Genomic DNA, 12,491 nt, shown 5'->3' on the forward strand with positions numbered 1-12,491 from the left:
AAACAGCATTGGAGGTGGGAAAACAACCAGGGGCAGAATGAATGTGTGCGTGGGGACTTTTGCTAGCGAGTGGGCAAGAGGGCGTGATCAGATTACTGGAGGTTTTAGAATTTTTAGATCAAGACGGAGGAAACCAAATAACCCAACTCTTCCAGAGTGCCCTGAAAAGTGGGAAGGACCTAGTTTAAGGGAGGGAATCCCTGCAGCTCGCGCCCACGTTCCACCCGCCCCCGCCCCCGCCCCCGCCCCCCGCCCCAATCCGGCTCTTCCCCGACGGCTGGGACCCCCACCCGACGCCCCAGCCCGGGCGCACAGCAGCCCCGCAGTTCCCGGTACTCCTCTCCTCTCCCTCCCTCCGCGGTCCGAACGGAAAGGCAGGCTGTGGCAGCGCTCGGGATTCATCCGTCAGCCTGAGAGGAAAAGGGGGAGGAGAGAGAGAGGAGGCGGGCGGCGGGAGGAGGAGTTTCTCGGCGGCCCGGAGCTCCGGCGGGGACGGCGAAGGAGGAGCGCCCTTCCCCCCGCACGCTGATTGCTGTGGCGTCCTGCCCGTCCCCGCCCGCGCGTGTGAGGGGGAGCGAGTGAGCTGGGTCGGCCCGATGGGGGTAACCGAGGGTTTCGGGGACGCCGAGCGGCGCTTTCCTCTTCCCAGTGAGTGAGGGAGGGAAGTCGGCGGCTCTCGTGCCCGGCCACTTTCCCTGCGCGATTCCCTGAGCTCCCTGCAGGAGGAGAAAGTCCCCGGCGGGTCCGGATGGCGTAGTTGCGCCGCGGCGCAGCAGCTGCCGGAGCTCGCCGCCGCCGGGCGCGGGGCGGGGAAACTTCGCTCTGCTTTCCTCCAGCTTGTGGCGGGTGGATCTCCGCTTGACACATCGCCTCCAAGGTACGCGCCGGCTCGGCCCCGCGGCACTGCAGCCGGCGCCGGGACGCCCTTGGCCGCACCGCTAGCCCAGCACCCGTTCCGGCCGAGGGCTCTGCAGGCTGCGCGGTGCCTGTCGGCGTTGCGAGGGGGTCCGCGCCTGTTTCCCGGCTGGGGGTCGCTCCGGCCGCCCGGACCCCCGGGCTTGTGGGGGCGGTGTTGGTCTGTTAGTGTTTACACTCCGAGGTGCGTGGGCAGCGGTCGTCCCGGGGTGGGCAGCGCTCGGGGCGCTGCACTGTGCTGGCGAAGACATCTACTCCGCGCCTGCCCTCACTCTTCCTTTCCGCGGTTTCTTCTGACCTCCGCGGGGCGCGCTGGCCACTTCCCACTGCGCTCGTGACAGCGTCGGTGGGAGAGATTTGTTGTGGGTTTGCACGCAGTTGCCGTTGCAGAGGCTGCGGCCCCGGGACTCGAGCACCGACGTGAGCTACGCTCCCTGCGGGCCGCGCCCTCGGGGTGCTGTGCTGGAGGCGCCGAGCGCTGCAGCTCGGAGCCCCGCAGAGAATCCTCCTTCCCGCGTTAACTTACTAGCCACCTTAGCCAGTTTATTTGGTTAGAATACGCTGGAAACTTGGACTGTTGCTAGGAGAATCTTCTTGCAGTCTTGTTCTTATTAGGGCGTTTGCCCCACTTTCCAGAATCATTTAGTGTAGGGAACCGGCTTGTCAAGCTTGAATTACCTTGACAGAGTAGAACTTACTGTGCCTACAAAAAGAGCTGAGAGAAATGGGAATTTCTCTTAGCTGTGAAATGGGAATAATAACAGTATTGGCCTCATAAGGTTACTGAGAGGATTGAATGATTTAAAATATACAAAGTACTAGAGCAGTGCCCGGCGCCAAGCAAGCGCTGCATGGCTATTAGCGGTGCTTGTCCTGAGCCCAGTGGGGACGAGAAGAGCAGGGAGGGTACGGGATGGTAGGAATGACAGACTGAGATAGGGCACCAGGCTTTTTCTGAACTCCGCATCCCTTCCAAGAGAAGTAAGCGAGCGGTTTGGGAGGAGAGAAGTCTCTGCAAGTAGCAAAGCACATGTCAAGACCTTTTAATTTTTCTGAAATGGTACTTTAGATTGCAAACAGGTACTTCAGTGTGAAATTAGCTATTAATTTCCGGTAATAATAATAGCTCACGTTTATTGGGCTCAAACTCTGTGCCAGACAACTCTCCTAATACGGGCACTTAATCGTTACACCAACCCTCTGGAAAAAACACTATTAATAGCCCTATTTTACAGGTAAGACACTAGAGGTTAGTTACTTGCCCAAGCTGTTACACAACTGTTAGTTCTGTCTGACTCCAGGGCTAGCTTAGTCACTCAGCAGAGAGCAGCAAGTGCAGTCAGATTTGTGTGCAGTGAGTCCAGGCGACTTCTCCCATCCTTCAGCTTCCCATTTGAGTTGAACGCAAATCTCTTGAAACGCAAATCAGGTATCTGTGATCAATTTAGGTGATCTGCCCAGAGGGGCGCCAAATTACAACTCCTCTGAAACTGACTCCAAGTAATTATACATAGAACTCTGATTTGTATTAATTAATTCGGATCTTTAATCTTCATTTCTTTTATTAATTCTCCGGACATCGTTGGTCAGTGTTACTTGGCTTCTTTAGGAAACAGCTTGGGGTTGGCACAGGAGGCAGGGAAATAATTCTTACCCCCTTAAGGGCTATTAAAATGAAATTGATTTCATGCCATTGTGTCAGCTAAAGGATGTTGCTCTGTTTCTTGATGTTCTCTGCTTTTGGCTTTAATTCTGCATTGTTTAGTGTTTCAAGGCTTCAGCATGTTTTCAGCTCTTCAGTTTGTCTTTGTCATTTGTCAACTTTAATTTTTCCTGTTTTGATGGAATCTGACCATTACATGGCAGCTTGCTTAACAACTGTTGATCCAGCTCATGTTTTTAAACATAAAAATCACCAACTTACTTTTGAACCCCAGCACTTCAAAGGCAGCCCCTGGGGAATTCATTGTTATGTTGAATATTAACCAATAGGGGGAGCATAACACACTATGTATTGATGTCCATTAGGCACCTAAACCAGTTTTTAGAGTATTAAACATACTTTTCAGGAATGGACAATGTTGTGGCTTTATTTAGCAAAATAACCAAGTTGCCTTCTGAGTTGACTATGGAGAACTGGGTTTAATTTCAACTGATTACTGTTAAGAATGACTTTGAGAACAGGGCCTATATGTTGGATATATGTCAAGAACTCTCTGGTGTCCGGATAGATATTAAGTACACACACAGTTTATTGCCATTTGTTTTCCTTAAGAGGCATATGTAAAATAATTTTGTGTACTTTGAATGATATTTCAGATTATCTAGGAGAACTGGGAGTCTGGAGAGATCCATTGTGAATCCTTTTGTAATGATGCTCATTTGTCTTTTGTAGAAAACTGGATATAGTGAATTTTGTTCTCAGGGAGGTTGGAGTACTCACAATCCTGTCATTATCATTTTTCATTAACATCTGAGTGCAAGACAATAAGGGATTGTTATGCTGAGTAACAGCATTTCTATTTCAGTGCATTTTTCAGACGCTTGTATTTTAGTATGGCAATAGTTCAGAAGTATCATATTTGTTTAGTATAGATGCAGTGTGTCTATAGATAAATATATAAACCATATTTAGGAATTAGCATGCTTGCAAAAACAGTTAAACTGACTTTTAAAAAAGGTTTTCAATCTTTGTCTGAATTTTGTAGGCCAGTTTCCTTTCTTGTTTCTTGAGTATCAGGTAGTAGGGACTTAACTTTATTTACCAAGTTAGGGGTCAGGTGGATCCTATTTTATTTTATTTTTTATAATTCGTTCTCTTTTATTTACTTACTTACTTATTTATTTATTTATTTTTGGCTGCGTTGGGTCTTTGTTGCGGTGCACGGGCTTCTCACTGCGGTGGCTTCTCCTGTTGAGGAGCACGGGCTCTAGAGCGCAGCCTCAGTGGTTGTGGCGCATGGGCTTAGTTGCTCCGCAGCATGTGGGATCCTCCCAGACCAGGGCTCGAACCCATGTCCCCTGCACTGGCAGGCGGATTGCTAACCATTGTGCCACCAGGGAAGCACGTGGACCTTATTTTAAAATACCTTTCAAATTTAGTTCTTTTTTTCTAAATCTCAGCATTGCAGTTACACTTCAGAGTAGCATTTTGCTTAGAGTCTAATTTAGTCTTCCAGGGTCTCATCTAGTTTACTTATTCAGCAAACATTTATCAGGCCCCAACTCCCTAATAGGCTTAAGGTTCCTGGTGTTGGAGTTTGGCAAATTAACCATCCTCTTTCAGTCCTCTGATAGCAGGAGACCTTAAGGCTTCCTAGGGCTTAGGAAAGCCTATACACATTCAAAATTTTTTGCTTAAAGAGAACTACTGTCCCATTCTTTTGAAGACTCAAAGGAATTAATCTTTCTTTTTTGCATGCAAACTTGATTGTATCTTGTAAAAGTCAGGTGACTCTTGCTTTTCTGAGGGCCTGCTCTGGGCCTAAGTGCCTAGGGAACTCAAATGTCCTTTGAGTACTAAGAAGGTGATCTTTGCTGACTTCTTTAGTACCTAAGTGATGACCAATTTCTTGGGATCATAAATTTGTGGAAATTCCTGACTTTACATCTTAAGCTTAACAGACAGAACCGTTAAAATTTAGAGGATGACTACTAACTGTTAACATTGCTGTAATATTTTTCCTGGATGAATTTGCTCTGTGGTCATTTAAAATTACCCCTGTTCTTGATAATCCATTTTGAAAATGTATTTTTTTTCTTCTTTCATTGCTATTGGACAAAAACTAATTATAATCGTCAGGCTCATTAGTTAATGAGGACAGTCTTCGTGTTTTTCTTTTTTTTTTTACTCAACAGTTATTTTGAAAATGATTTTATCACTGTTTCAGTCTGTCCACTGGAGTGTTTTTCTTATGTTTTTCAACTTCTTTTGAAATTTTGAAACTTAAAAAATGTTAACTACTTTTTGAACTTTGCATGACTCAAGTTAGATAATGTGTTTAAGGGTCTTTAACTTAAAAGCAATCTTATATTGCCTTTAGGAACATGGATAGTTTGGAATATAAAAGAGTGAATCTAAGGCATTTGTGGCTTTGGAAGAAAATTACTGCACCAAGATTCATGGCAGTAATTTCTCTGGTTCCACATCTTCAGAGTAACACTTGGAATGATAGCATTGTCTTTTTGTAGCATTTCATAAAACACAAGCTTTTGCTAATTTGTTTGGTTTCTAGTAAAGCAGAAATAAATCAACACAGCTTGGAAGTGCCTTACAAAAAAGGATTTGGGTCCATTTCCTGGGCTCTGTCCACTTCTAGATTTCTTTTATATCTTTTGAAATAGCACATTTGTTTGTTAACTGACATTGAGATTTATTTTCTCTGCAAAGTTTTAAGATTTAGCACAGATTTCTGAGCATTCTTCCTTCTCTTAGGGAGAAATTTTTATTTCTCAACCAAGATGTGTGCAGTATTTAATGTTTGAAGCAACATTCATAAAATTTCTGCGTTGAGGCCCCTCTTATTTGGACCTTATTTTACTTGTTTTATTCTTCAGTTTTCCAGGCCAAACAGCAAGACTTAATAGGCTGACAAGTAGGGGTATGAGGGATGGAGACCATATTTAAAATTGAGATTATCCCTGAAGGTCTGAAACATGGGCTCCAGAAGCACGCCCTTAGGCTATCCTGATATCTCCTGTTTAAGATAATTATAGGAAAAAAAGATTAGAGTCTGTTGTTAGTGCTGGTAATTCCTTTAATGCTGAAAGCTTCAAGTCTGGGAAGAGGACTCAGAGTGATATAAAAGTTCATTTTTAGGATTTAATGTTAAATTGTTGCCACAGTAATCATTTAGAATCAAGTCTGAAGTGTTAGCTCTGTCTTCACTTTAAGGAAAAGGATGGTAATCCAGAAGCATATACTTTCCCTACCTCTAGGACACTGGGCTCTGGGAGAAAGGGGACTTCAGAATTCGGTGCTGTTTGCAGAAGAAGGAAGAATTGGGTGCTGTTTGTTATGTCCTTCCAAGCACATAATTCATTTTTCTGGTACATGCTGAAGGTCAGGTTTTTGTTTGAATTTGCAGATGGACCATTTGTAAAAACACATTTAAGTTGATTAGTCCCTGAAAAAAAATGATCTTTGGAAAATAGTCTTTACAGATCCTAGTCCTTGAGTTTTCCTGTGATCAGATTGTCCTGGGAGAAGCTCTGGAGTTTACAGGCATGATGACTAACCACCAGTGATGGGTAAGAACACCAAGCGGACCAGGTGGAGGGTCTAGCAGAACTTTGGAGTTATTTTTTAAAATTCTTATTATACTATTTTATTAATGGAAAGTTGATGAATACTTAATTTCATTTGGTGTGTGAAAAGATTCCCTTTTGGGAGTATAATTCAGTTAGCATTTTTAGTAATTTATGTGTTTTGACATATGAAATTGGTCATTGGATGGAAAAATACACTGGTGACTATTTGCAAATTTCATTTCATAATTAACTGCATGATGATGGCTGGAGCAGAATGTTGCTTTTTTTTTAATACTTGGAAGGTTATTTGGGGTGAAATACTTAGATTCCAGTCTCAAAACCCTGTGTTCATGTGGTACCCTAAGTACTTTTGTGTGATACTCCCTGTGTTGTTTTGAGTTATCTCTTTTCTGTTTTTTTTTTTTTCTTTAAAACAAAACATACTCAAACACAAAACTCTCCTTCTAAGTGTCCATAAAGAATAAACGTCTCATTTTGTTATATTCTACTTTGTGCAGTTGGCTGGCACATGAAATTCAACTTCGAGGGAAAGCACCATTGACTCATTACATACATTTTGCATCACTGCAGTGTAAGGTCTTCCCTATGTGTGTGGGAGAAGTTTCTGATCTTCTAAATGGGCATGTTTACTATTGCTGGTCTATCTCTTTTTGTCAAAGCCTTTCTGAGCAGACATTCCTCTTAGTTTTCTTATTTTTGTGTCTTTATAGAGATAGTTACTTGTTGTGTATTCATAATATACCATGTGAATCACGAAAAAATACGTAGCACCTGCCTTTTTGTTTTGAGTCCATCATACTTACCCATTACAATGCTGTGCAGCCATTGGATGCATCATGTTTTTGACACAGGAGCCAGGGGAAGGATGACCTACTTGATACATTTCATTTTTTTTTTTTTTTTGGTACTTATGCCTTTTTCAGTTTTAGGCGTCTTTATTTCATTATTAGAGTGGCTGCTCTCTATGATATTCAAGGTTTTAATTTCATTCAGTGTGTGGGCAAACAGGGAGGTTTCATGTAGAGGCAGTTCTACTAAATAAAAACAAACAAACAAAAAAACCAAAAAAAAAAAAAAAACACTTCCAGAAAGTATCATATATGGATACGTTGTTGGGTGAGGCTTTGGTAATGTTCAAATGGGAGATAACTGAACACACAGCAGGGTCCCACTTAGCTTAACTGAGTAGGGAGGCTAGGAGAGAGAGGGGAGTGTCTAATTTATTAGGAGAAAAATCACTTTTGCATAATAATAAGCATTTAAATGTTTTCTTTGGAATTAATATATATTTCAAGTAGTTATACAGGTAATAGATTTGCAAAAGAAATTTTGCTAAGGTTGAGGTTCTGTAGTTGGCAACTCTTTTAACTCTGAAGATCCTGTTCTCTGAAGCCAGGAAAAAACAGCCTGTTTCCAATTATAAATCACAAAAATAGGGAAATTAGGCCAAGAAAAATGATCATTTGGGGGTTGGGTTGCTTTTTTTCAGAGGGTAAAGGAGAAAGGACCATAGATGCACATTTTAAAAAAATCTGCTAGTTATTCTGTTGGTTTTCAAATGTTTTTCAAGCATTCTATATTGGAAATTAAGAATACTTTTAGGATTAAAGACTCTTCCTCCTTCAGCTCCTTTTTGTTTCTCAGAGAGCAAACAGAAGAGCAGTTAGGCAGCTTCTGCTGAGCCTGAGGGGCTTGGTCTCAGTGTTTTGGGACCCAGCTGGTAATACTGGTAAAGCCTTTTCCTGTCTGAATGGTGCCCGGTTATGGGCTTCCAGCATCATACCAGGTAGTTGATGCTATGGTTTTTTTTAATACTTTATACTATGCTTCGAACGGAGATGTAGTCCCTGTGGATTAGCATTACTCTGCTCGGGGAGAAAGACTAGCGATGCTAGTGTGAGAAGAATCAGAGGTGAGAAGCCTAACTGGGAGTTGGATGATGTGTGGGTGAAGATATTGTCCTCAGCACTTGTCGGAAGCACTAGCCTTTCTTAAATAAAGCCTGCTGCTAGTTTCAGGATTAGTGGTCCCATGAGACCCAGGTGTTAACTAAGAAATCTCCTTTCTACCGCCAGAAGATCACCACCAACAGATCCTAGTTCCTGTTTCTCACACCTTACACCTCCAGAGTGCTGAATAAAACTTTCCTGATGGTACAGAATCTTTGATAACAACGTAGTCCGTCGGGGCCAGTGGTGTGCAGCTATTGGCTCTTTTCTTCTCACATCGGGTTAACAACTCGGCCTGCGGCAGGCGGGCTCCCACGCCCACTGCACCGTGACCCATGATGGGCGGGCGCCAGAAAAGGTGCGAAGTGCAAAATTCCGTGCTTGTTTTCAGTCAGCATCTTCATTGTCCTCTCCTTGGTGCATTTGCTGCTTTACTCTCCGCCCCCCCCCCGCTCCCCCCCCCCCCCCCCCGCCCACCACGTTTTATTACCTTGGTTTCCGGGAACTACTTGTCCTGGTTTTCCCCATTTCCTGCCCGATCTGTCTTCAGTTTTCCTTCTCAGTGCTGGCTCCGTGCGGGTCGGCGTTCTCCAGCTTGCATCTGCCCTTTCCCTCCTCTCCTCGGTTTTTCAGTGGCTCATGTTTCCATGCCTCAGTGGCCACGTCTATGCCAGTAACTCCCAGTTTTATACGCCATACCCTATTTCCAGCAGCTACCTGGCTATTCTGTAGGTTTTACTGTTAGAACTAAGTCCCAAATCCGACATACAATTTCTCTGTGGTCCCCAGTCTCAACTCCTTTATTTCCCATGTCAGTAAGTGGCACCAGTTATCAAGCTAGGAGCCTCAGGCATACTCAGTTTCCTTTCGCTTACTTCCCCCAGCTGAATCCCGCAAATCCCATGGTGTCTTACCTTTAGCAGATCTCAACTGGCATTTTCTTTTTTTCCCCCGAGTTCCAGGAAACTTTATTTATGGACACAGAAATTAGAATTTCATATAATTTTCAACTTATCATGACGTATTATTATTCCTTTGACTTTTCTCCATCATTTTAACATGTAAACACCAATCTTAGCTCTAGAGTAGGAATTGGCAAAATAGGCCTGTAGGTCAAACCCTGCAATTGACATTTTCTTCTCCATTTCCAAATCATCATCTCACCTGGACTACTGCAGACGTATTCCAGTTGGTTTTCCAGGCTTCAGCATCTCTATCTCAAATTGTTCATCCATCATGATTGGTACCTTCAAAAATACAGATCTGTGTTTTCTTACGTTTTAAAAGTGTCTGCTGTTCCATTATCCTTGGCATGGGATGTCTGGTTATTTACAATGTAGCTCAGCCCACTTTTTCAGCCATCATTCCTTCACTTTTTCTGCGAACCTCACTGTGTTCATACCAGACTCCTTATGGTTTCCAGAGCACGCTCTGTGCTCTCATGCCCTGTTTCTTCAGTATTGGTCTCTTCTCTAGCATCCCCTCCTTTCCCTCCTTCCTTGTGGCCCCCTGCTTACTCATCCAGGCTATCTCCATGGTCAGCTTTTCTGGTGAAGCTTCACATGGCTCTTCCTGGCAGGTGGTTGGTTGTTTCCTCCCTGTGTTTCTCTTGCAGCGTTTCTCCTGCTGCCTCGTGAGAACTTACTTTCTTCTTCTGCCAGATTGTAGACTTCTAGAGCAGGATTGAGTCTTACTATCTTTGTATCCTAGGTGTGTGGCATGGGCATGACATACATGTTATCAAATTGAATTCTTCAACTTGGTTCCATTTCTGTTAAAGCTTGGGGGAAAGATCAAGTTTACAGCTGATATAAATTACAACTTTTTGTAGAAAAGACAAAGGAAATAATCAGCTCAGAATCATAGAGTTTAGCATTAGATTGGGGCTTAGAAATGAGAATTATTTCTGAAGAGAATTTTCAGGTCCCTCTAAAGAGGAGGATAACCAGGTACAGAGAGTTTAGGTGGTCTGCCCAAGACTGTACAGCTGGGGGTAGTGCTTCCCTCTGCCCCTCTGCAGTATTCTCCACCCAGTAGCCAGAATGGCCCTGATAAAACCTAAGTCAGATGCTGTTATTCCTCTGATTAAAACACTCTCTTGTTCCTGTCTTTCTCAGAGTAAAAACCCAAATCCTTATAATGATCCATAAAGCCCTATACAACCAGCCGGTGACTCCCTTGCCTGTTACCTCTTTGACCTCACTCTTCTGCTTTCTGGCTTGTTTACTCTGCTCCAGCTGCTTGACCTGCTTTACCTTCCTCATACTAGACACACTGTCTCAGGGCCTTTGCATGTGCTGTTTTCTTTGCTTGGACTGTTTTTCTCCCAAATATCTACAGAGCTCTTTTCTTTTTTTTTGAATTTAATTTTATTTATTTTTTTATACAGCAGGTTCTTATTAGTCATCCATTTTATACACATCAGTGTATACATGTCAATCCCAATCTCCCAATTCATCACACCACCACCACCTCCCCTGCCACTTTCCCCCTTGGTGTCCATACGTTTGTTCTCTACATCTGTGTCTCAATTTCTGTCCTGCACACCGGTTCATCTGTACCATTTTTCTAGGTTCCACATATATGCGTTAATCTACGATATTTGTTTTTCTCTTTCTGACTTACTTCACTCTGTATGATAGTCTCTAGATCCATCCACATTTCTAGAAATGACCCAATTTCATTCCTTTTTATAGCTGAGTAATATTCCATTGTATGTATGTACCACATCTTCTTTATCCATTCGTCTGTCGATGGGCATGTAGGTTGCTTCCATGACCTGGCTATTGTAAATAGTGCTGCAATGAACATTGGGGTGCATGTGTCTTTTTGAATTATGGTTTTCTACAGAGCTCATTTCTTGTAGGTCCTTACTCGAAACAAAAAAACAAAAAAAACAGACTCCCAAATACTTCCTTTCTCTCTTCTCTGCTTTATTTGTTTTCTTAGCATTTATCTCTACGTCATGTATAATTATATATCTTGTAAATAGTTGGTCTCCCCTGACTAGAATGTAAGCTCCACAAGGGCAAGGATTTTTATATGTTTTATTCCCTGTTGAATCCTCACACCTAGAAGAGTCCTGCACTGACTGAGCAGGCACTAGATAAATATTTGTTGGATGAATAAATAAATGAGAGGAAGCAAGATTTGTGGATTTCTTATAAATCCAGTTAAATGTACATTTATGGCATTAAAAAGGGAAAACCATCAGATATGTCTAGAAGGAGAATCTGATTTTTAAAAAGCCTCATTCTAGACCTGTCAGACTAGAACACTGATCTCTTTAATTGTCTGACTTGATCTTTAATTGTCTGACTTGAAGCAGCAACCGTGGGTTCTCCTCAGCCTTAAAAGTGGTTTGGGAAGACTCCCATTTTACCTCTAAAAGGCTAGGGCTTGCTGTGGTTTCTCTCTGCCTGTGGTTTGCCCTTTAACCCATCGGACTGCAAAGATGAAAAGTAAACACAGCATTAAAGAAAAGAGCTGGGGGAGAGGGTATGGGGCAGAGGAGCAGAATTTCCTTGTGGCCCTGACATCTTCCCTTGGCTCTGGGCCCATCTACAGGGCTGCTCACCGGACCTTCTAGAGTTGCTTTGGGGCTGTGCTCTAAGGAACAGTCTGGAGACTGCCAGGCCAGACTCTTAAGTTTTGCTTTGATGTTCTTATTTCTTTGAAAAGAAATGTTTAGTTTAGACAAAAAGGACATTGGAGAAAGGATTTTTTAAAAATTAAATTACTGTCTTAATTTTGCAGAGAGGTTTTAACCCTTTTCAAGACAGCAGTTGAAATTACCACTTGTGGACTTCCCTGGCGGTCCAGTGGCTAAGACCTCCGCGCTCCCACTGCAGGGGGCGCGGGTTCCATCCCTGGTTGGGGAAGTTCCACATGCCTTGAGGTGCGGCCAAAAAGAAAAAAAAAAGAAACTACCACTTGCTTCTCTCAGTGGTGCTGGTGGGGATCTGGTCCTTTGAAACCAATGACTTAAATCCAAGGGGTGGTAAATTATACTTCTGAAGAAGCATCCAGTTCTTGTGGATGGGGGTTGGGTTGGGTGTAGAGCTCATTTATGTTAGTGTAACGGTGATGGTAGAGGCATTAGCCCCCCTCTCTTTTTGTGATAACATCAGTATGGTTCCTACAGAGCCCTCCTCGTCAGGACAGGAAGCCCAGCCAAGGAAGTCAAAGGCTTAGTAGGATGTTATTGGCCATGTACAAAGCTGCAGCATAATTTAACCCTGGGATTCAAAACCATCAAATTGAAAGTAAATTGTCTTGAATGGAGTTGTTGTCAATGACCTAGTTAAAAATCAAAGCTACCATTTCCTGAACCCTAAGAACATATGAGGTATTAAG

General features: G+C 43.3%; 1 protein-coding gene across 7 annotated transcripts in view; it reads left to right on the forward strand.

Annotated features, from left to right (window-relative positions):
* The first annotated feature begins 492 nt into the window (after positions 1 to 492).
* The window catches only part of TGFBR3 (transforming growth factor beta receptor 3), a 198,254-nt gene continuing 186,255 nt past the window's right edge, over positions 493 to 12,491 (forward strand). For 2 of the 7 annotated variants that reach the window (XM_061183896.1, XM_061183900.1), the window contains exon 1: positions 495 to 877. The gene's annotated coding sequence lies outside the window, so the exon portion shown is untranslated. Of the gene's footprint in view, positions 878 to 12,491 lie in introns of all 7 variants that reach the window. The other 5 variants (XM_061183899.1, XM_061183898.1, XM_061183904.1 and 2 more) reach the window with 5 other exon arrangements.

Source organism: Eubalaena glacialis, chromosome 3, assembly GCF_028564815.1.
Source record: "Eubalaena glacialis isolate mEubGla1 chromosome 3, mEubGla1.1.hap2.+ XY, whole genome shotgun sequence".
Classification (NCBI taxonomy): domain Eukaryota; kingdom Metazoa; phylum Chordata; class Mammalia; order Artiodactyla; family Balaenidae; genus Eubalaena; species Eubalaena glacialis.